This window comes from Girardinichthys multiradiatus, chromosome 24 (assembly GCF_021462225.1).
Source record: "Girardinichthys multiradiatus isolate DD_20200921_A chromosome 24, DD_fGirMul_XY1, whole genome shotgun sequence".
Lineage (NCBI taxonomy): Eukaryota > Metazoa > Chordata > Actinopteri > Cyprinodontiformes > Goodeidae > Girardinichthys > Girardinichthys multiradiatus.
In genome coordinates, this window is record NC_061816.1 from 18289505 (window position 1) to 18313419 (window position 23915).

Genomic DNA, 23915 nt, shown 5'->3' on the forward strand with positions numbered 1-23915 from the left:
TTATTTTTTGTTGTAAAATAAAGGTTTGTGACTCACAAAATAGAAGACCATATACTCGACTTAGACTGGAGCCCTAAAGACTAGAGACTTGACTTGTACTCTTGGTGTGAGACTCAAGTCATTTCACCAGTTTTTCTGTCATGTAATGAAGAGTGAAAGGAAGCTGGTATGTGTGCTACACATTGCAGCTGCTGTGCATGTTTTACTGTGAAAGGATGAACTTGATTGTTAGCTAATGATGTTGGTGGATTATTATGGGATGTTAATAGCCCATAACAACTTGTTTATGTTAGCTGAGGCTTCATAGTGATAACAACATGAATGTCCCTTCAAATTAACACTCATTTATTCACTTACTACACTTTGTCTCACACATTACATTGTAATTCATTCCTTAAATTTGAACAATATTACACTTTAGAATTGAGAACAAAGGTTTGAAAAGTGGATATATATAATATTATTAAACGTTCTTCAGCTGAGAGATAGGTGTAGAAAACCCTCCATACGATATTTAGGGCAATATCTAATGAAGCGATGAACAATATGAAGACAGGCATAAACAGTGTTAACTTAAAAAATACAAAGACAATTTTTACACTTTTACTTTACATTTTTACACAAATTTTACATTTGATCAGTTTCAAAATAATGTAAATCAGCCTTTAGCAGATTCTTGAATGATTAATGTTAAATAAACAAAAGAGAACAGTTCATGCATATAAAAGACTAAAAGATAATTATCAAATGCTCATGCAGTTATAGCCTCTAGTTAAAGTAATATTTCATTGTTAGCCCAAAATCCTACATAGTTTTAAATCTGTCAATCTATATGTATCTAAACGTTTTTTTTTTTTAATAAAATGGGCTTTGTCTGGGAAGTAAACGTGTTTGATTTTGTTTGGTGTGACATGCAAAAACCGCCCCTTTTGGTCTTTTCCACCTTTACTACAAGCCAAAACACTCTTTAAAAGACAAGAAACATCTGTTCCTTTCTTTCATATTTGTGCTGTAACTTTGCATCTGTCTCTGCCATGAATTTACGGTGAGTGAGTAAGGCCTATAACACACTGCTGCTATGTTCTGTACAAAAATGCTGATATAATGCTGTGAAATCTCTCGAGTTTGTGGAAGAAGAACCATCAGTTGCAGTGCTATTAACAGGTGTTCATGTTGCCTTGCAGCTCCGGGTCTTTATAGAACCTAGAGGAAGCTTCAACCTCTGTGCCTTAACACTTAGGCTAAATAAACATGAACTCCACGCACAGCAGGACTCTGCAATTCTGACTCAAATGCACTTCCAGTGTAAATTGTTCACATTATCTGAGGATGCTTTAAGAATTCTGGCAAAAGGCACAAAATGTAAAAAGCTTCTTACAAAACAGATGTTATATGTTGAGAAAAAAAACAAGAAAGCTGTAGATGTTGGAAAACAAGCAGTGAGTGTCTCTGCACATCTGTCAGAAGCAGTTTGGTGGGAGTTAAATCTGTAATCATGAGTCTGAATCCTTCCTCTTCCACTGCTTTATTTTATCCAGAAGGAGTTTACTCGGCCTAAACGCTTCCTTTCCAAAACAATTTTCAGCTTTAAGATGAAACGGGCATCGTTTTCCTTCCTCTTAAACTCTGCGCTGTTCGTAATTGCCACTGGCATCTCTCTGCATCGCTGTAGTGCATTTTCCTCAGCTTTAGAACACTGAAAATAAAATCACATTATAGGGAAAGAAATAGTTAGCAAAGGAGCCATTAAGAGATTAGATGTTTTCAGGCGTTGAAGGAAAATCTCTCTTGTGTGCCCTTCATTTGTCAGTGTCAGTAAAAAGAGATGTTTTCCCAGCCAATTGAGTGATACATGTTACTGCCATTGATTTCAGAGTCTACAAAAATAGCACCTGGCTGTGTGTGTGCTTCCATGTACGTGTGTCTCTTCACTTTTTGTCTTCACTATGTATTTTCAAGGTAATAACTAAAGTTCTGCATTGAAGAACGTGCTTTGAACTTACTCTTAATTGTATGTTTTTTTTGCGGATATTGTAAAGATGGGGGGGAAGCTGCATAACTGGCTCTTTCTGTCTCCAATGTAATATGAATTCATGGTATGATACCTGGAGTTTATTAATTCAGGGCCACAGAGACAGCTGAATAATGAAATTTAATGAAAATTTTAGACGGACTAAAAGTCAGAGTGCTTCTGTCATTAATTTTAAAAGCTCACATACCGTCAGGCTTCGCTCAGTAATGATAAATTCCTTCAGTGGACTTTATCCTATATCCTAACACTGCCCAGTGCTTCTAGCCCCTGAATTTAAGGTCTTATTAAGATAAAATATTTTCCACAAAATTGCATATTTGAAAAATTATTCACCTTAAAGAAAGGCTGGACAAAGAAAAGTATTTGTGGCTATGAAATAATGTGGTACTAATGCTTGGCATGCTTCTTGAACTTAAGATTTCATAAAAACAAGTCTCAAATTTCATGTCTTTAAATTCATCCAGGCAAAGTTGTATTCCCAAAAAAAGACCAGATGAGTCAGATTTCAAAAATAATCTCTGTGACAAAGTGGGTGACAACACCATTTGCCCAGAGTTTAGTTTATTATTTTCACTTAACATTCTAGTTTGTTTTGATTTAGCCATACCTCTTCCTGTAGTCTGCAAATATTTACTATTCCGGGTTTGTTGGTTTTGCATTTTTACAGATTTATTATAACATCGTGGTTTAAATTAATTCTACCAAGTTTTGTTAAGTTTATTTTATTTATTTATTTAGTGCAGTTGTGTATTTTATATTTGGTAATGAACTTGCCTGACTTCCCTGTGTTCCAGGAGCAAATGGAGGCAATGTTGCCTCACTTCCTGTATTTATAGCTTCTTGTACAAAGCTGATTTCACAGGAAGGAACCAAGTAAGAGGGGAAAGAGAAACTGTGGAATTTTGCTAAAAATTACTTTTAGGTTTCTGTTTGCCTTAGCTTCAAATATATTGTTGTTGTATGATTTAATGGTTACACTAAAATGTGTGTGTTTGTCATTAGCATGAAGGAGCATCACCAAGTAAATTATTGTGATGTTTAGTCATATCTGCTATCTGGAATATTCCATTAGAGACCATTTTGTTTGACTATCCAGCAACTATTTAAGCAAAATAATTTTGCAGTTCAGAAACAAGCATGCTGCATTAAGTCTCTGCTCTTCTGTAATACCTCAAGAGAAAGCAATGGCAAAAGTATGTCTACTGCATGTGCTAAACGCCAGAATAATGAGAGAGATCATTTTCGTTAGTAGTTCGCGTACACTAGTTTTAACGTCCTGGCTGTTGCCTTGAGATTTGCCTACAATATTCCCTCCTAATGTTTTCTCCTCATGATATCGTCTTTTTTGTAAAGTGCCAATCCATCCTGCAGCAAAACACCCTAACAACATAATGCTGCCATCCCTGTACTTCATAGTTGGAATGGTGTTTCAACCTTGCAAACTTCCTTTTCTCCCTCCAAATGTAGTTATGGTCATTCTGGCCATTTTTCGTTTAGTCACACCACAGGACGTATGAAGAAATAAGGTGTTTGTCCCTGGGAACATGTACAAACTGTGATCTGGGTTTTACGCTGCTTTTGGTGTAATGGCTTCTTCCTCGCTGAGTGGTTTTTCAGCCCCTGTTGTGCAGGACTCACTGTGTATAAGAAAACTCTTTAACCAGCTTCACCCAGAATCTACATAGGGTCTTTTGCCTTTGTTCTGGGTTGGAAAAGCATGTTTTGCAACAAAATACTTTAATCTCTGGGACACAGAACAAAACTTCCTTCTAAATTTGCATGGCTTTTATACTGGCATGTCACTGTTTTAACAGATGATTGTGGCACCTGGAACTTGTATCCAAATATTAGCCAGGCGTATGGAGCTTACAAACCCATCTTCATCAGCTTTACGAAAGGGCTTTAAAGCATGTGTGAAAACTTCTGAATTTGAAGAAAGTAATAAAAATATAACCCAAAAATTCTCTCAGGTTATTCTATAACATTTGTGAGAGTTCTGGCTGACCTAAAAATAAAATTTTGTTATTCTGATTTAATATTAGACAGTGAAAAAAAATAAGTTGTGTGTCTTTTTATACCGTGGACGTAAATATCAGTTTTTTTTATACTGTAAATCATAAATTTGTTTATTCCCTTACAGATTAATCAAACATATTTGAAATTAAATTATTTTGTTATAACTAGAAGCTGACAGATTGTTTGAAAGTTCATAACTTCTTGTAGAAGCTGAGCTGAAACAGTCTTTCGCCTTAAATTAGCTCTTTGTGCTAATTTACCACCTTTTGTCAGGTGTTTTACCCCATGCCCTGAAAACAGCAATTATCAAACCTCTATTGAAAAGGAGCAACTTGGACAAGCTGCTACTACAGAACTACAGGCCTATATCAAACCTCCCCTTCATCAATAAAATTATTGAAAAAGCTGTGTTTCAACAGTTAAACAACTTCCTAACAACGACCAACCGTTTCGATGTCTTCCAGTCAGGCTTCCTGCTCACCACAGTACAGAGACTGCTCTTGTCAAGGTGTTCAATGACATCCGTATAAATGCAGACTGTGGAAGAACCACAGTGCTGGTATTATTGGACCTTAGTGCAGCATTCGACACTGTTGATCACTCTATTTTATTAGAGCGCCTGGAAAACTGGGTCGGCCTTTCTGGAACAGCGCTCAATTGGTTCAAATCCTACTTGAAGGACAAGGATTTATTTTGTGTCAGTAAGTAACTTTACATCAGAGACCACAAAAATCACATGTGGCGTTCCCCAAGGGTCCATTTTAGGGCCCCTCCTATTCAATATCTACATGCTCCCCCTAACTCAGATTTTAATAAACAACGTAAGTTATCATAACTATGCAGATGATACACAGCTATACGTTATGTCACCAGGTGACTATAAACCCATTCAAGCGCTGGGTAAATGCTTAGAAGAAATCAATGCATGGATGTGCAACACAGCTTCAGTTAATACAGCTAGAAACCACCAGTCAGGCTCAAAACCTGGGTGTAGTGATGGACTCAGACCTGAACCTTCAGAGGCACATAAAGACAGTAACAAGGTCAGCCTTCTATCACCTAAAGAACATCTCCAGGATTAAAGGACTAATGTCTCAGCAGGACCTTGAAAAACTAATTCATGCGTTCATCTTTAGTAGAATTGATTCCTGCAACGGTGTCTTCACAGCTCTGCCTAAAAAGTCGATCAGACAGCTGCAGTTGATCCAGAACGCTGCTGCCCGCGTCCTCACTAGAACTAAGAAAGTGGAGCACATCAGCCCGGTTCTAAAGTCCTTACACTGGCTCCCTGTAGCTCAGAGAATAGAGTTTAAAATACTTCTGATAGTCTATAAATCACTGAATGGCTTAGCACCAAAATACATTACAGACTTATTGCTGGCTCAAATCTACTCTGCATACCCAGAACCAGAACCAAACATGGAGAAGCAGCTTTCAGTTCGTATGATCCACTAATCTGGAATAAACTCCCAGAAAACTGTAAAAGTGCTGAAACCCTAAGTTGCTTCAAATAAAGATTAAAAATTTATTTTTTAGAGTGGCCTCTGGCTGTGCCATCTAAACATTAGTTACGTTTTCAGTCCAACTTTCCTTTCATTTTCTTATCATTTTATCATAATTGTTTTAAAATCTTTATTATCATATCATTTAAATTATTTCTTTTAATTCCCTCTAATTATTTGTGTTCATTAATTATTGAATTACCTTTATGCCACTGTAATGTACTTTTCCCATAATGTCTCTCTCTCTTTTCCATGTCCAGCACTTTGAATTATCTTGAAAGTGAATTGTGCTGTATAACTTAACTTGTCTTTGTTGAGGTTTAACTAGGGGAGTACCCAAGTTCAGGCAAAAACAGAACAATGACACAGAGACAAGATGAAAAGTTAAATGGTGTTTATTTACAGTGAATGCAAAACAGTGGGTTCGTCCTGCAAAGGAATAGGAAGAAGTTAGCTGGTCATCCACAGGAGTAATGGTGAGTATAATGAGGAGATTGTCTCTTTGTTTCTTACAGGCTCTTGGGAGGAAGGTCAGCTCAGAGGAGGAGGCAAGGGAAATCCAGGAGGTAAGTGTTCCAGGTACGAGAGAGAGAGAGAGAGAGAGAGAGAGAGTGGCAGGACAGAGGATGGTTGGTTTCCAGGTGAGAGTTTCCAGGAGAGGAATCCAAATACACGAGTCCTTAAGCTCCAGCAAAAGGCGAGTTCCACACTCCAATAAGTGTCCTTAGAAAACACAAAAATCACCAGGTTACTCAAGAAAGTCTCAAAGACAAATTATTGGCTGTCTCACTCAGTACCAGTGTCACTGAATAATCCGGCGAGGAATGGATCACTTCCAGGAGCTTAAATGCCAGCTGCTCTCATCAGCAGAATCCATGACAGGTGCGTAGATTGGAAAACTCCGCCCATGCCACTCTAACTCTGGAAGGTAAGTAAACACAAACAGATCCACCAAACAGAACACAATCCTAACAGTCTTGCCTTGCCTTTGGGCTTTGTTGTTATAAAAAAAAAATCCACTTTTCAAAACGAATTCCTTGTTAAGAAAATTCCTAGAGCCCTCCTTATTTATTCAGTTAAATATTTCATATGACTTCTGTATAAGAAGTACAGGTCCTTCTCAAAATATTAGCATATTGTGATAAAGTTAATTATTTTCCATAATGTAAAGATGAAAATTTAACATTCATATATTTTAGATTCATTGCACACTAACTGAAATATTTCAGGACTTTTATTGTCTTAATACAGATGATTTTGGCATACAGCTCATGAAAACCCAAAATTCCTATCTCACAAAATTAGCATATCATTAAAAGGGTCTCTAAACGAGCTATGAACCTAATCATCTGAATCAACGAGTTAACTCTAAACACCTGCAAAAGATTCCTGAGGCCTTTAAAACTCCCAGCCTGGTTCATCACTCAAAACCCCAATCATGGGTAAGACTGCCGACCTGACTGCTGTCCAGAAGGCCACTATTGACACCCTCAAGCAAGAGGGTAAGACACAGAAAGACATTTCTGAACGAATAGGCTGTTCCCAGAGTGCTGTATCAAGGCACCTCAGTGGGAAGTCTGTGGGAAGGAAAAAGTGTGGCAGAAAACGCTGCACAACGAGAAGAGGTGACTGGACCCTGAGGAAGATTGTGGAGAAGGGCCGATTCCAGACCTTGGGGGACCTGTGGAAGCAGTGGACTGAGTCTGAAGTAGAAACATCCAGAGCCACCGTGCACAGGCGTGTGCAGGAAATGGGCTACAGGTGCCGCATTCCCCAGGTCAAGCCACTTTTGAACCAGAAACAGCAGCAGAAGCGCCTGACCTGGGCTACAGAGAAGCAGCACTGGACTGTTGCTCAGTGGTCCAAAGTACTTTTTTCAGATGAAAGCAAATTCTGCATGTCATTCGGAAATCAAGGTGCCAGAGTCTGGAGGAAGACTGGGGAGAAGGAAATGCCAAAATGCCAGAAGTCCAGTGTCAAGTACCCACAGTCAGTGATGGTCTGGGGTGCCGTGTCAGCTGCTGGTGTTGGTCCACTGTGTTTTATCAAGGGCAGGGTCAATGCAGCTAGCTATCAGGAGATTTTGGAGCACTTCATGCTTCCATCTGCTGAAAAGCTTTATGGAGATGAAGATTTCATTTTTCAGCACGACCTGGCACCTGCTCACAGTGCCAAAACCACTGGTAAATGGTTTACTGACCATGGTATCACTGTGCTCAATTGGCCTGCCAACTCTCCTGACCTGAACCCCATAGAGAATCTGTGGGATATTGTGAAGAGAACGTTGAGAGACTCAAGACCCAACACTCTGGATGAGCTAAAGGCCGCTATCGAAGCATCCTGGGCCTCCATAAGACCTCAGCAGTGCCACAGGCTGATTGCCTCCATGCCACGCCGCATTGAAGCAGTCATTTCTGCAAAAGGATTTCCGACCAAGTATTGAGTGCATAACTGTATATGATTATTTGAAGGTTGACGTTTTTTGTATTAAAAACACTTTTCTTTTATCGGTCGGATGAAATATGCTAATTTTGTGAGATAGGAATTTTGGGTTTTCATGAGCTGTATGCCAAAATCATCCGTATTAAGACAATAAAAGACCTGAAATATTTCAGTTAGTGTGCAATGAATCTAAAATATATGAATGTTAAATTTTCATCATGACATTATGGAAAATAATGAACTTTATCACAATATGCTAATATTTTGAGAAGGACCTGTAGATTCAACTCAATAAAGTAGTGAAAATGGGATCCTTTGCTTTTTAATTTCAGCAGAAAATGTGAACAAAACTCATTTTTGTCATCCCATATAGGAAAGGTAGTTTTCAGAAAGTACTCATATTATGTAAGTAACAGCTTTGAGCATTTTAAATCACAGGAACCTATTGAAAATGCATTCTTTGCACTGCACACATCCTCAGTTAATGGGTCTATCATAATTTTTTTCCCATGTGATTTTAGTTAAACATCATTAGGCCTGAAGCTTCCACTAGGTGGCTTACAAATCTCATTTCCCTTCTCTTCTATACCTCTTACAATTTCATAGAGGTAGAATATAGCTTGTCAGATGTTATCTCAAAGCACCACCTTCAGTTTGTCTGTTTTTGCTGTGTCCTGTTATCCCTCTTTTTCTCATTGTTTCATACAAGATATTGAGTCCATCTTTGACCAAAGAGGGTGCTGGCAGGAGTGTAAATCCAGTCAGATCCCTGTGGTTTGATCATCCCGTCTCACATCCCAGGGACTCGCCCCTATACCTCCGCCCCAGCATGGGCCGCATTCAGCCAAGCATGGTGCTTTTGGACCAGCCATGGAAGCACTAGGTGCTTTGACCCCAGAGGAGATTGACTCCTTGGTAGCCCCGAAACTTATTGCTGTATGCCATTGGGGACCGCAGTACGACTCCATGCAGCGGGACAATGTATTAGTTGTGGAGGTGTAACACTCCAAAATGAATAAAGACTCAATACGGGATAAAAAAGGATGATCCTCTTTGCTTTTTCTACTTTTTTTGTTCTGGGTTTGCAGTAGTAGATTAAACACCAGTAGTGCCATTTTTAGAGAAACCAATTATAAAACTATTCAATCTTTTGCTTTTGTTGTAAAACAAACCAAAACCTAAAGAAATAAGTCAAAGAGCCACTTCATAACACCAAATGTCTTTTTTCTGTGAGATGTGTTATAACAACTGGAAAGCTTTTAGTTTGAATTTTGACAGCTTCATTGTGCTATTTATCCAGATATGATTTTTTTCTTCATAATTAACAAGCTTTGGCCATATTTCTGGCTGGGTATTTGACCACTCTTAACAGAATTGCTAGATTTCATTTGAATGTTTTAGCCTACTGACTCAGAGCTAGCTTTAGGACATCGTCCACACATTTGCAACATGTTTGAGGTCAGACTGTTTTAGGAGATTTATTGTAGCCTGGTTAATCCAATCCAACACCTTTCCTGATCTGTCTTTGGAATCTTTGGTCTGTGTCCAAGTTTCAACCATATAGCTGTTGGTTTGAGGGAAAGTTGAAGAATTTGGAGGCAGCCCTCCTTCTTCATTCTTGTATCTGCTTTATTTAAAGTACCAGTATAACCGTCCCACACCATGGTGCTGCTACCACCATGCTTGACTGTTGGTACATTATTGGATGATATGAAGGCCTAACACAGACAAGTATGTTTTGGCCTTGTGGCCTAAGAGTTCAGTCTTGTCTCATCTGACAATTGACGTCTTTTCCAGAAGAGATTTGATTTGTCCAAGTCAGTAGCTTCAGGTTTCAGTCAAAGTTCAAGATGACTACTGGCTTTTTTTCTTGGTCGAATCCTTTTAGTCCATGGTGAAGTAAAAATTATTCCATATGGAGAGTGATACTGGTGTTCCAGGAGCTTCCACTTCATGTCAGTCTTGAGATTTGGTGGTTCCTGAACTTCCAAACCAATTTTCTTTCATCTGATGGGCACAGTTTGGGTCTTTTTCTAGACCATGCGGGGTCTGAATAAGCTGTACTTATGTACAATTGCCTGAACCTATCTTGAAATTCCAAAGAACTTTCCCAACCTAGATTTGTTTGAGTTCTCCTATTCTTTCCCTGAGTGTTAGTTTATCAAATTAGAACAGTGCAAATACTAGTTGTATGTGTATGTGAAGTTATATGTGTTGCAATCATTCCATCTAGAGAAAGCCCAAATTAAAACCATGCGTGACCATGATGAGTGTATGCAAGGACTTTATGGGGAAACTGTGAGCTGTAGAGAAGGCATAGTTCCAGACAGATCACAGAAAACACTTCAAGGAACCTAAAAGCTTTGATATTCTTTAAAATCTGATATAGATCTTTTTTTTACATTATAATGAGGTTCATTTTGCAACATTTAAACTGTATCTCTATAGATAGTTGGTTCCTCAGGTCATCCACACCCAATCCCTGTCACCACAACCAACTCTCACATATTTACAGAAAACTTTTTATTTTTAATACGCACATGACCACTGTGTTTGAAATCAGCCTATTTGTAAGGTAATGTTAAACAAAAACAATGTTGAGAAGTTCTCGTTACTTTATAGAATAGTCTGAATGAAAACTGGACAGACTGGGAACTGCTGATCACCCAGAATACAGAAACATTCTCCCCTAAGAGAAATGCAGCAGAAGAATTTTCCAGTTTTTTAGCAAACGAAGAGAAAAAGTTGTATTCACCTTTGAAATGTCAATCTGATGTCCTGAAAGACTATTTTGTCAGCCCAATCTTTTGAGCACAGCTGTTTGTTCCCCAAAGATTTCTTTATGAAAGCTGTACACCTTTGTTACCTCAATTTTTGTATGTTTTTGAACACATTTAGTGTGGCTATAATAACTACAATGCCAAGTCAGAAGATGTAATCGAACAGGTTACCTAATGCTGCACTGTGCACAAACTGTACACTTTATAGCTGGAGATGGCAATGCTACGTCAATCTAAAATGAGATTTGTTAATGCTTTAGAACTGAAAATGACTAAAGTTGGGAACTAGATCATGATTTTAGTTGGTTACTGTCGAATGTAAATTAACCTGTAATCCTTCTACAGAAAATAATATGTTTCAGAGCTGATTAAGCTTCTTTATTCCACAGCAAGTGACGAACAAAAAGATTTAAATCCCTCAGTTCTTTTTCAAATGTTGTCAATTTACTGTCATACATTTCAACATATTTTAGTGGGATTTTCTGCAATAGACCAACACAGAGTAGCACATATTTTGGTTGGTTTTCAATTAATAAAATGAAGTGTGTGGTGAGCATATCTCTCAGGTCCTCTGAGTCAATACTTTGTAGAAACACCTATCTCAGCTGTTACAGCAGCCTAGTCTGTTGGGGTAAGTCTCTACCAGCTTTGCTTATTTACAGACTCATGTGTTTGGCCATTCTTCATTGCAAACTAGCTCAAGCTCAGTCAGATTGGATGGAGAGAATCTATGATCAGAAATGTTCAAGTCTTTGACTGGGCCATTCTAATGATATGCATTGATTCAATCCATCCCTTTGCAGCTCTGGCAGTATGGTTAGGATGGTTTTCTTACTAAATGGTGTTGCTTCTATTAAGTTTTATTTAAGAAGTGCTCTGTATTTAGCTCCATCCCTGAAATCTCTGTCCCTGCTGAAGATAAGCATGATTTCCCATGGGATATGCAGTGTTAGTTATTCACTACACATAGTGTTTGGCAAGTTGGCCAGAAAGTTTTATTTTGGTCTTATCTAACCAGAGCATCATGGGCCTTTTAGCTGGTTCTCTGATTTTTGCTACATTGTGAAATGTTCAAAGCTTGGACTAAATCCACCTGTACGCCACACTTTTCAGACTTTCATTCAGAAAAAAAAAGTGCATAATTTTCCTGCCACTTTACAGTTAATTATGTATAACTTTGTGTTGGTCTATCACATAAAGTTCAAATCATGTACATTGTTAAATGTATGCTTACAGTGAGACAGCGCTGTGGAGAAGACTTCAACTGTTGTCAGTTTGGGTCCTTCACTGGAATATTTATTTTAAAAAGCAATGCTAAGATGCCACATTAGAAAGTCAGTCATACAATAAGTTGAGGTAAATCTAATCCAGACAATGTTTGAAGTGCACCCCTCTGTCTTTAAAAAGAAACCTAAAATTAGCCCGTCAACTTTGTGTACATTTTGCAGCAGATAGGTATCCCTACACCTTTTTGAATGGGTTCACTGCCAGCTCTTTTGAAGGTGTTTGTGTATGGAGTGTCAAAGCTGTCAAATGATGTTGTCATATAAACATGTCAGTAGCAAGATTCAATATCTAGCCCCCCTATCCGTTGGCTGACAGAGCGACGCCTTCTCTGTTAAATCCTCGCCTTGGCAGCACAGTATGACTCTTCACAAACAAACAAACAGACAAAAGACAGCCCAATTCTTACATGTCGGGATGTGCCTCTTTGAAAGCCCAAAAAGAAGGAAGAGCTTCCGAGCGAGCCACCGGCAACTGTTTTCCCACTTAGCTGCCCATAGCTTTTGAATTGCATTAGAATACATGAGGACTACGAGACAGAGAGGTGCTCTCCCCTGGTTCCTAATATATGACTATTTTATATGGACAGGAGAGGGGGAGGGCGTTGAGAGGGGAGCTGTCTATGGGGGTGATTGACATGGGCCCACATTAGGAGCAGCTTTTGGAAATGGGTCCGTGGAGACTTGGCGGATCGGATCTGCTGAAGGAACGGTGTCTCCGCAAGGAGCCGTGCCTTCTTAACCCCACTCATTGGTATGCCGATGTGCGGGTACCGGGCCGTGCTCCAAACGACACAGCCTTCCAGATTGCTGCTACCGCACCTCCCCACCTCTACCGCCTCTCTCCCTCCTCACATCCGACTCACCACAACGTGGACGCAATCCCACCGAGAACTGGTGACGATATGCAGCACGGAATACTGAATCTGAACAGACTCACATTACTAATCATGGCTCATTTTTAGGCCTGCGACTAGGAACTTTCAGCGGGGAAAAATTTGACACACACACACACACAAATGCACACACAAGGCGTCAAACATGTCAAGTTTCAACTCGGTGCAAATAAGAAGACACAGGCCCTCGAGTGCGTCCCTCCCACATGTGACAGAACAGGCAAAATAAAATGTTTAAATTTGGTTTCAGATCTCACTTCTGGTCTTCAGAATGAGAGGAATAACATGTCAGCATTGAGACATACTCTGCTGTCAGCTAAGAAGACAGAAGCTCACTTTACCCTATTGTGACTTTGAACTATATGACGGTAAGCAGACAGATTGTTTTTGTCAGAGAACCAACTGACCTTGAACCTGACTGTTCTCTTTTCAAACTCTTCCTCCGTACATCTAAAAATACTCCCATCAGAAGTAAACTGATAGAATTTACAAGACCTAATGTCATTGCAAAGAAGTATTACCACAAACATACAGTACATATTTTTGTCTTTATCATTCGAAGAGAGTTATCATTTAGTAAGCTGTGAGGTCCAAGGTGAGACAGGATTATTTGAGTACGCCTAATGAAAGGCAATATAAAAGGTGCCTCTTGTGTTGTTTGAAATCAGCTTGTTTTGTTTTTACGGCTATGTTACATGTGGTGGCACTAATTATACAAGCTAGGTAGTCCTCGCATATTCAAAAAAGAAAACTCGACCATTTTTGACATGTTCATTTAAAGTTACTAAGCAGATGTAAATATGCAAAGCAGGTCCCAATGGGATTTCTTTGATATGCAAATGGAAAGTGCAAACAAAGGTGGAGGAGATGAAGGTTTTGTTCTTTTTTTTACAAAAAAGGGGGAAAAAATCCCTGAGATGGTTTTGTATGACATTCTTGGAAGAGAAAAATGTAAGATACTAAGACTTATAGAATTTTGTAATACTAGAGTCTAGTTCGGATGCACTGTTGGAAAGTATTACAGAGTTTTGCATTTCCCATTGTGTCTCGTTACAACCAGAAACCTTAAAGTCTTTTATTGCAATTTTACATGACAGACCAACACAAAGTAATGCATAATTGTGAAGTGGAAGAACAATTAGGCATGGTTTTAGGACGTTTTACAAGTAAAAATCTGAAAAGTGTAGCATGCACATGTATCCTGCCTCTTTAATTTCATACCTATAAATAAAATCCAGTGCAATCAAATGTCTGTAGAAGTTACCTAATCAGTAAATGAGTAATTTTAATATAGAAATAGCTGCTCTATGAAGGTCTCCGAGGTCTGATAGAAACATTACTGAATAAACAGGATCATGATTCAGCAGATATAAAACATGGAGGAATAGCCTTCATGCAAAATGCAGCAAATCACTCTGTGAAAATTGGTGATGGATATTAATGTCTTAGAACAGCTCAGTCAAATTCCTAGATCCAATAAAATATGCAGCAAGGAAAGAGGTTGAATGAGCAACATACCCCAAAAAAGTTGCAGCTGTAACTGAACTGAAAGGTAATTCTAGGAAGTATTACTCAGGGCAGATAAATACAAGTCCATGCTACACTTGCAGGATAGTTATTTGTAATATATTTTGAGAACCATGTATCATTTTCCTGTTGGCATTTTCTAAAACCCGTATCCAGTTCTGGGTACAGTGGTACAAATAGTATTGTAGAGCAAAACACATTACTTCAGTTCATAAATCAAAAGTCAGCATTCGATATGGATCTAGTCCTGTTTGCCTTTTGGCTACGTACAACATGCAAACAGGCATGACAGTGATCTCCCCCCTCCTTCAATCATAGCAGCAACTTACTGGCCAGTTATCTGTTTGATGGGATGTAAATGGAAGGTCAGTGTTTCCATAATTTACTCCTGAACCATAAATCACATTATATGATCTCCACTTCACAGGGAGCTGCCGTGTGTCATTGATGAATGCTGAAAACAACCAACTCACCGATGTGTAATGTGATACTTACAGGCACAGCTGGAGATTTTAAAGGCTTTGTTTTCTCCTTTGTGTCATTTACTGTCAGCCAGTGCGTTCAGATTAATCACCAAACGCAGTCGTCATTTTCTGCATGCAGGCACAACGTTAGTCGACCTCCTCTCTTACTGTACGCCGACAGAAGTCCCTTTGTGGTCAAGCAATAGGAAGCAGTGGAGGGAAACTGACTTTTATTGACACAAGGCTGTCAGAATGGAGACGGCACCGCTGTTCATTTCCAATTTCAGCCCGCAGATTGGAATCTGCCACTGGGCTCTCCAATGTCTCAAGCACCATTTTCCGAACCTATGGTGTGGAAAACATGATTTAATTCCTGTTCAATGCTTTTCATCAGATTCTCCATCTCTCTAAATCGTCTTTCAGTGGCATCATTTTGAAGGAGTAATTGTGCATCACTGTGGATGGAGTAGTGCAACATCCTCTGGTAAAGCATGAGGTAAAATTACAGTTGAATGCAAGAGAAAAGGAAATAAGTATAAAGGTAAAGAGAAAATTTAAAGCTTAATCTGAAACCCCAGTTTTCTTAGTACCCTTTATTTTGGTTTGATAATATTCTTTTTTCAGTAGAAGTGACTCAGCGATTGGAAAACAGGAGTAAACACAACCACAGCTAACAGATCCTGCCAGTCAGCCACAACCTGACCATTCGATCAATATTTTAAATATGTCTTTGCAGGATAGTGAATGATACTCACCAATTACATTCATTTAGAACTACCTGCCAGTCTAGCAAAGATCTGAATTATCTTTCAAATATAATACAATGTTTACTTTACATCGTTTGCATGGAATTTGATTCTTTCCATGCCTTAACGATGACTTTCCTGTAAAATCCTTTTCTGAACAGCGACACAAATCTAAGAATCTAAGATTAAGAAGGTTAGTGGAATTTGTTATTGCTTAAAATGTGGTTATAGTTCTTACTGATTAATATTGAATATTGCTTTGTCTTGAAAGCTGAATGTATTATCACACCACTAGAATTTAGCATTTTAGAAGAGAAGTTTGATTTTTTTAAGTAAACCCATTAAAGCAGGAGATAAACGCTCATAGCATTAGTGTGGGAAATCATTGGCTTCCGGGGGCTTCAGTGCCCATCTTGACGTACCTGAAAGAAAAATTTTTACCTTGGTAAGACAGTTGTATTGTGTGCATTCATTGCAGCACCAGTGAACTGGTACAAGATACAAGAGTCCAAATGTTTTGATACAGTGCAAATGCCAAGAAATTGTTTCGATCTTCAACAAGATGTCAATCCCCTTCCTAAAACAAAGTGGTGGCAGTATCATCCTGTGGGGATGTTTTTCTTAAGCTTATAAGAAGAATGGATGAAGGTAAATACAGTACAATTTCAGAAGAAAATGTGTTACTCCAAAAAGCTCCAAAGCCTCTGGCCCAGTCAAAGCCCAGACAAAAAGTCAGTAAAGAATTTGTGGCATGATTTTAAAATTATTTTCACAGATTATCTGCATTCAATCTGTGAGCTTGAGTTATAATGAATTTTTTTGTTCTAGCATGAAAATCTAATCATATAATAGTTTAAAGATCTTATAATTAATAACTATATTAGGATTAAAAGCTTTGTCACCTCCTAAAGTATGCAACAAACATTGTGTGTGGCCCTACTTGTTGACTGACTATTGTTGCTCGGCCAGGCCTGGAAGTATAGGAGGAAAAATAGAGTGAGGGATTTATTATCCTGTATTGAAGTTCATGCCAAAAGAGCTAGCATTTCACAGGAGCTGCATGCTGACCTTTCCAACAGCCAAAAATGTCATTGAAGGTTTAAGGCAAAGAAATCCAGTCGTATTTAACCAAGCCTTCAAAATCTTTGACATTTCTTCTGATGTTGCCACAGGATGGCACCCTGAAGACTGAGAGCTGGCCTCCTCATAGAGAGCTATAGCTTTCTACACATGCAGGCTTCACATGGAAGCTGCTCTTGTGCAAACACCAGTCTCCACTATGAAAAGAGAGGATTTAGAGATATGGCATTGTGGCTGATAGGAGATATGATTTTATTCTTTTTCTAAAGCCTCTCTTTGTCCTTTTCTTTTCTCGCCTGAATGGATTACTAATTAGCAGAGACTCTGAGTGTTTTAGAGAGATTTTATTTTTCGGCTCTGCTGGGTCTTTTCCTTTATCACTTAAAATGTGTAAACAAATTTACCAGTATTTACCTTAATACATTTTTATCCTTGGCTATCTTAGAGTCGATCTAATATTGAACTGCCCCCTGTGGGTCTGTATGAGAGTTTCATGTTATTTTTACCTTAGGCGAAAAATACTATAGTTTCACAGTATGAAAGTACTTGGAAGTTTAAAATAAAAATGGATCATGTGATCTAACAGTTTTTATTTAATACAGAAGCAAGATCAATTATACCACTGCCAGAATTACAGAACAGATTGATTACTATACTTATGTCATTTATAAGATGTATTGTTATTTTCAATTTCATAAATTGACCAAAGCAAAAATGTAGAATAAACTCTCACCAAATTTAGAAGTAGTTTTAAAGTCCAATCGTCCATCCAGTACTGTCCACTCATCTAAAATTGGGTCTTGGGAATAACCGGTCCAGGAGGGAAACCCGGACAACCCTCTCCCTAGTAACACTTTCCAGCTTCTTCTGCAAGATCCCAACAGATTCCATAGATTCCATAGCAGGAAGGGATATATAGTCCCTCCAGCTAGTTCTGGAGCTGTATTGATGTGTCCTTGCTGTAGGACTTGCCTGAAAAAACTCCAAAGGGATCAAATTAGGTGCTATCTAGATCAGATGCCTGAACCATCTTAACTGTCTCTTTTCAATATGCAGGAGTAGCAAGCTACTACTTGAAGCTCCCCACGATGTTAGAGGTCCTTATCCTAGCTCTAAGCGTGAGCCCAATCACCGCTCACCCGTCTATTCAGGATGTAATTCTTTCAGTGCTGATCTATCTCTCATGACCATATTGTTGTTGAAATGTGGACAAACTGGTAAATCAAGCTCTTTGGTTTTTGCTTCTGCCTTTTCTCCAAAAAGACAGAGTCAGTCAGCATTACTGCAGATGAGTCCCCAATCCGTCTATTCATTTCCCACTCCACCCGACTATCACTGGAAATATTTGAACTGTCTCCGCTTGATGCAGAGACTGACCCTTGACCCTGAGGGAGCAAATAATCTTTTTTTCCTGCTGAGAACCATGGCCGCAGACTTAGAGAAACTGACCTTCATCGAGCACCTAAAAGCAACATTTATGCCCCATACTCCTGGAGCATTTCCCATGGTGTAAGCCTTCCTCAGAGCCAAAACATGTATGCCAGATAACCAAACATGAACCCCATTAACAACTCTGGACAGATTTACTATTCCATAGCCAGGACAAAAGCCACATCGATCCTCCTGAATCCAAGGTTTGGTGGTTGAACCCTCTGGCCAACCTCAGAGAAGAGGTCCCTGTCCACCATGCTGCAAACTGATACAGGTCTGTTGGTCCTTCATGGCAATTTTCAATTTTGGTGGTAGTTACAATCAGACTATGAAAGCACCTTTATTTTGAAAAACTAGAAGCATCTGTTCTTTTCCATTGGTGTGACACGTAGGAACATACAGTCATACAGCCAACAGGGAACAGGAAGACAAAAATGCAGGCTGACATAGAACAGGAAGTGTGTGGCCCAGTACAGGTTGGCATTTTGTTTACTTCGATTGCCTTTGTATTCGTTTCGGTTACAGCCCCATCAATGTCCAGTGCCTTCAGTGTCTCAGGGCGAATGTCCATTCCTGTAGCGCTGTCAGCTTCTTACAAACCTCTGCAACCTTTGCCATGGCGGTAGACTCACCTTCCCCCGATACCTCGTGCTGCTTTCACGGCCCAACAATGCCCTCTTGAGTTGTCAACAGTGGGTTTTTTTTCTTTTTTGTATTTTGTGGCACTAGTGGCATTTATTACAGCATACAGACAAGAAAGTGAGAGAGAAGGGGTGAGGACATGCAGCAAAAGTCCCAGGCCTGGGAATCGAACCCTGGACAGCTGTTTTGAGGACTCATAGTCTCTGAATATAGTGGGGACACTACACCACATGCCCCCCGCCTTGCAATTTTAGAGTAACACAAGTGTTAAAGTTGGTTATTCAGTCATCTGTTGGGTGAACGAACATGCCACTCATAGTTTGCCAACTTTAGTTTTAAAACATCATTAGCTTTATATAAGTGATGGGTGGTGCCACTTTAGCTTACAAGCCATGATGGTCTGTATTTTTTGGAACTGGAAATATTTTTAAACTGCTAAAAAAATCTTTCTTGTAAGACGGGAAAAAAAGTGTTCAAGTCTTAGGTCAGTCAGCTGACCAGCTATGTGCAGCAACACGGGGGGTGGGGGTGGGGGGTGGGGGGGGTGGGGCACTGGCATTCAGCTTGGCATCTCATCAAAGTGACTCTGAACAATAGAATCAGATTTATGGAAATTTCTTGTGGTTTTGAAATAGTTTTGTTTAAAATCTCAGTATACCTTAATGCCAGTAAATTTCTCTCCTTAGCTGGTTAAGTCCTTGTCTTTGATAGGGGGGACCCAGGTTCGATTCCTGGTTGCGCCAGGAATGGCATCCAGTAAAAAAAACTCCGGCAAGTCTGTGTGTAAGTTGTTCTGACTTGCTGTGGTGCCCTCTGCATAAGGAAGCCACCTAAAAGACTCCTCCTCCACCAAGCTAGTAACCGGCCCATGCCTATACCCCTCACATACACACTCACCACTCACAAACTCTCCATTGAATCAGTGTGGTGTCAGTCCGCATCTTCCCCGCCACTCACTAAATTGGGGAGAGAAGTGCTCTGCGCTCAGGCAGAACTAAACTCGGATGTGCTAAAGCTGGAGGCAGAAACAAGGGATGGAGATGGGGGTGAGGAGGGGAAAGGGTGGGTTGTGAAAGAGAACAGAGGAGCGGAGGTTGTGAAGGTGGTAGAAGATGGAGTTCGGGGGGGTGACACACACTCTCAACACCACTGGATACCTCTATGGTGGTCCCTCAACGATTCACATTCCCTTAATCTTAGTTGGCAACCTCTTGGCCAGGCACACACACACACACACACACACACACACACACACACACACACACACACACACACACACACACACACACAAATGCCCACTCACAGACACATTCACCGCCCCCACACAGCTCTAACTCTCTTTCTCTTTCAGAAAATGAAAACAATGGAGTGGATGCTCTAAAGAGAGGCAGAGCTGTAGATTGAAGTTTTTCCTCTTGTGCAGTAATCTCAGAGGATTGAGAACAGCTCAAAGACTGACAGCAAGTGACAGAACTGCTGAAGAGCTAACCTCCATTCAAAGAGCACTTAGTATAAGCTTTTTATCTAATCACCTAAAGAAACAAAATACTTTTTTTTTTTATCTTTAAATGTATATACATATTAATATATGACTTTATCTTGCCATGGTCAGAGTGGTATTCACTTCGGTTTATTGGTTTGTACTCTGGGTGTCTTTCTGCAAAAAGAAAGATCTAGTTGATAAAATTCCAAGAAGCTCAACCTACTAACCCTAACTCTCTCAGTGTCCTCTGTTATACTGTCCATCCAGAATTGCTTGGGTCAAACACAGGGCTATTATTGCATATAAAATGGCCATACAATTGAAGGGGTTCTTCCCGCATCTTTTCCATAATTGGGGCCTCCTTGAGTGTTCATGCAATGTTTTTATACTGAATGATAAACTAAAAGTCCTGTACTACGTGTTTTCAGATCTTAGTTGTCAGACCAGGACTTCTTTGTGCCATTTGGGGATTACAAACCTGAACGAATATCGCATGTGGAGTTTCTCAAGGCTCCACTCTCGGTCCACTTTGATCTATATGCTCCCCCAGCTCAGATTATGGAGTACTACAACACATTTTACAACTTTATGTTTCTGTGTTAACAACATAACCACAGGTCCTAAGAGTCATTGGAAGAGTATATCCATAATGCTAATAGGTGGATGGTCGGAATTCTCTTTATTTTATATTGTATGACTTGGGTCAAACGGTTAGGATATCTTTCCACAAGTTATTACATTACATTGCTGGAACTATGGACGATTTCTCTTGACAGAACTGGTGTAATTGAGTTAGGTTGGCAGGCCACTTTGTTTTGCTATGGCCACTCCAAAACATTGACCCATTTGTGTCCAAGCATTACCTCCCTGGGTGATGTGCTTCAATATTGCCACACAATGTTCTTTTCTCATGATGCCATCTGTTTTGTGTAGTGCATCAGACCCTCCTGCAGCGAATCTCAAAACATGATGCTGCCACCGCTGTACTTGAAAGTCAGGGGGTTCTCTGGTTTAGAGCTTCCCCTTTTCTCCCCAAATATAAATGTGGTCATTATTGCTAAACCCTTCAATTTTAATTTCATCAGACGGCAGGACACGTCTCTAAAAATGCACATGCAAGCTGTAATCTCACTTTTTATGTTGTTTTTATTGTAATAGCTTCTTCTTTGCTGAAATGTCTTTCAGCTCATGTGGGTGAAGGACTCTGCGGGTAATGACACTCCTACCAGCTTCAGGCAGCATCTACACAAGATCTTTTGGTTTTGTACTGAGGTTGGTATGTGCTTTTTGCTCCAAAACACTGGGAAACCGTCTTCTTTCAGAACACTATGATGGCTGAACATCCCATTGTGTTTATCCGTCATCATAACTAAATAAAATGTCTGTAATAATGCACCATTCATATGCTTTAATAAAAACACTTTATAGAGAATTTCATACTAAAATTGCAATATTTTACTTGACTCGTTGATTTATGACACGGGACCAGGACTGAACTTACACATGGCTGTTTAAAATCCCACTCACACTCCCAGATAGTTTGTTACATAATGATGTGACACATATTTTTTTCAAAACAGTAACTGCGGTCGGCAACAGTTTTCACTAGCTTTCAAAAAATGGCAAAAGTCAGTCTGATGCTGTAAACGCAAACATAATCGTTGAACTGCCACAAACACAGCGGCAGCAAAATCTATCACATAAGTTTGAAAATTCTTGTCTTTAATCAGATCACAGGAGGTAAAAAAAAAAGCTAGATCTGTTCTCTGAACTAACGGGCAGCTTGCCTTCTTCATGGTAATCAACATCTTCCAGTTATAACTTTTGCGATTTGTGCTTTTCATGTTGTTTTCCTCTGAAGTTCTCTCTCATTTTGGGCTGCTTTCTGCCCCCACACCCTGCCTGTGACTCTCGCTGATTGCCATGCCACAGAAACCAAGTTACTGGCACAGCTCATCCAGCATCAGGGTTAAAATAGTTTGTGTCCATCTGATGACTTGTCATTTAGAACATATTGTCCTTCTAGCTCTCTTTTATCCCCACCAAAACTATTGGACAGTTGTTTCCATAGAGTATTCACAAACCCTCATCCCATAGGCCTACGGGTTTTTGGCACAGCTAGACTCATGTTGTGCTAATTAGTTGCTGTTACTGTAGCAGCAGAATATGTGAGCCAACAGTTGCTCAGCTGAGCTGCTTACTGGGAAGTGCTGGAGGCACATTTCGGTATTTATGATTTTACCAGCGAAACAACAAAAACGTCAAACTTTTTACTGTGTGTCCGTCACTTCACAACCCTGACCTTTGTGGAAAAAGAAAGCCTTCATTAAAAGAAACTCATAATAAGTTAACACGCACCAGAAGAGGCAGGAGACACAAACACCCCATCACTGTCCCTATTGTAAAACATGATGGTGGAAGTATCATGCTGTGGGAGAGGCTTTTCTTCTCTGGGGACATAGAAGCTGGTCAGAGTTGATGGGAAGATGAATGTAGTCAAATACAGCCTGTTGGTAGCTGCAAAAGAATTGAGACGGGGTGGAGGTTCACCTTCTAGCAGGATAACTCAAAATATGCAACCAGTGCAACATTGTAGATTTAGATCAATATTTATCCAATGAAATGACATATGTTAGTCCAGACCGAAATCTAAATGTTTGATACCTGATTTATCATTTCTATGAAATCCCAGTAAAATTCATTATGGTTTATATTTGTAATGTGACTAAACCTGAAAAAGTTCATGGGTGTGAATTCTTTTGCAAGGAACTGGAGCGGGTTGAGTTATTTCCTGTTTTTTTGGTGCAAAGTAGAAGATATTCAAAAAAGAAATTGATTATTTTCTTTGTGTGTTGGCTTGGATAATGGCTTCAGAACTGATAGATCCATCACACAATAAAAGCCTGTATTTTAGGAGTTAATGTCAGGAGTGTTTTCTTAATTAAAATGGATATGAGGTCTGACAAAGTCCGACGCACACCTGCGGGCTTGGCTTCCTGCCAGGAGTGATGACATGCAGAGACACGCTAGTTTCATCCATCTGGCCGAGCTCTTACATTTTACTTTACCTGTGCATCTTTATTCCCATTCAGAATCCCAAACGTCTGAGATTGTATTCAGAACCTGACTGCCAGCATGAGCTTATACCTTGAAGCTTGAATACATGATACAAAGGTATCTAGAAAGCTTTGATTTGAATTAATATACATACGTAAGAAAAGACAACATAATTGAATTCTATGCGAAGTATAAGGTGTAATTTTGACATTTTTGTCCTTTGCAGAAACAATAGCCAGGCAAAAGCAGGCCAGATTGTTCCCTTTTGATATAAACAGTTCGTGGCCAGTCATTTAGGCAACGCTGGGAAAGATTTTCTATATGAATTAATTACAAATGCTTGGAAATGTCAAGTATAGATAAAGCTTAATACCTTGTCTCCTCCCTTCTGCAACAGAGAAGCTTTTAAATGGCTCTCTGCCAGCCCCTATCTGCCAAACGACACCAAGGTTACTGGGAGAAGCTGAAATATTCATAATATATGCAAAACCACTGCCGTCCATGGACAGTGTTCATTGGAATTCAAGAGCGAGC

At 39.5% G+C, this 23915-nt stretch overlaps 1 long non-coding RNA gene across 1 annotated transcript; it reads right to left on the reverse strand.

The window, feature by feature from the left end:
- Positions 1 to 6139: 6139 nt before the first annotated feature.
- LOC124861246 lies at positions 6140 to 17596 on the reverse strand. The gene is made up of 4 exons (XR_007036569.1): positions 17502 to 17596; positions 14974 to 15287; positions 6348 to 6471; positions 6140 to 6273 (listed from the first exon to the last, which is right to left on the reverse strand). It is a non-coding gene; the product is annotated as an uncharacterized LOC124861246 (long non-coding RNA).
- Positions 17597 to 23915: the final 6319 nt, after the last annotated feature.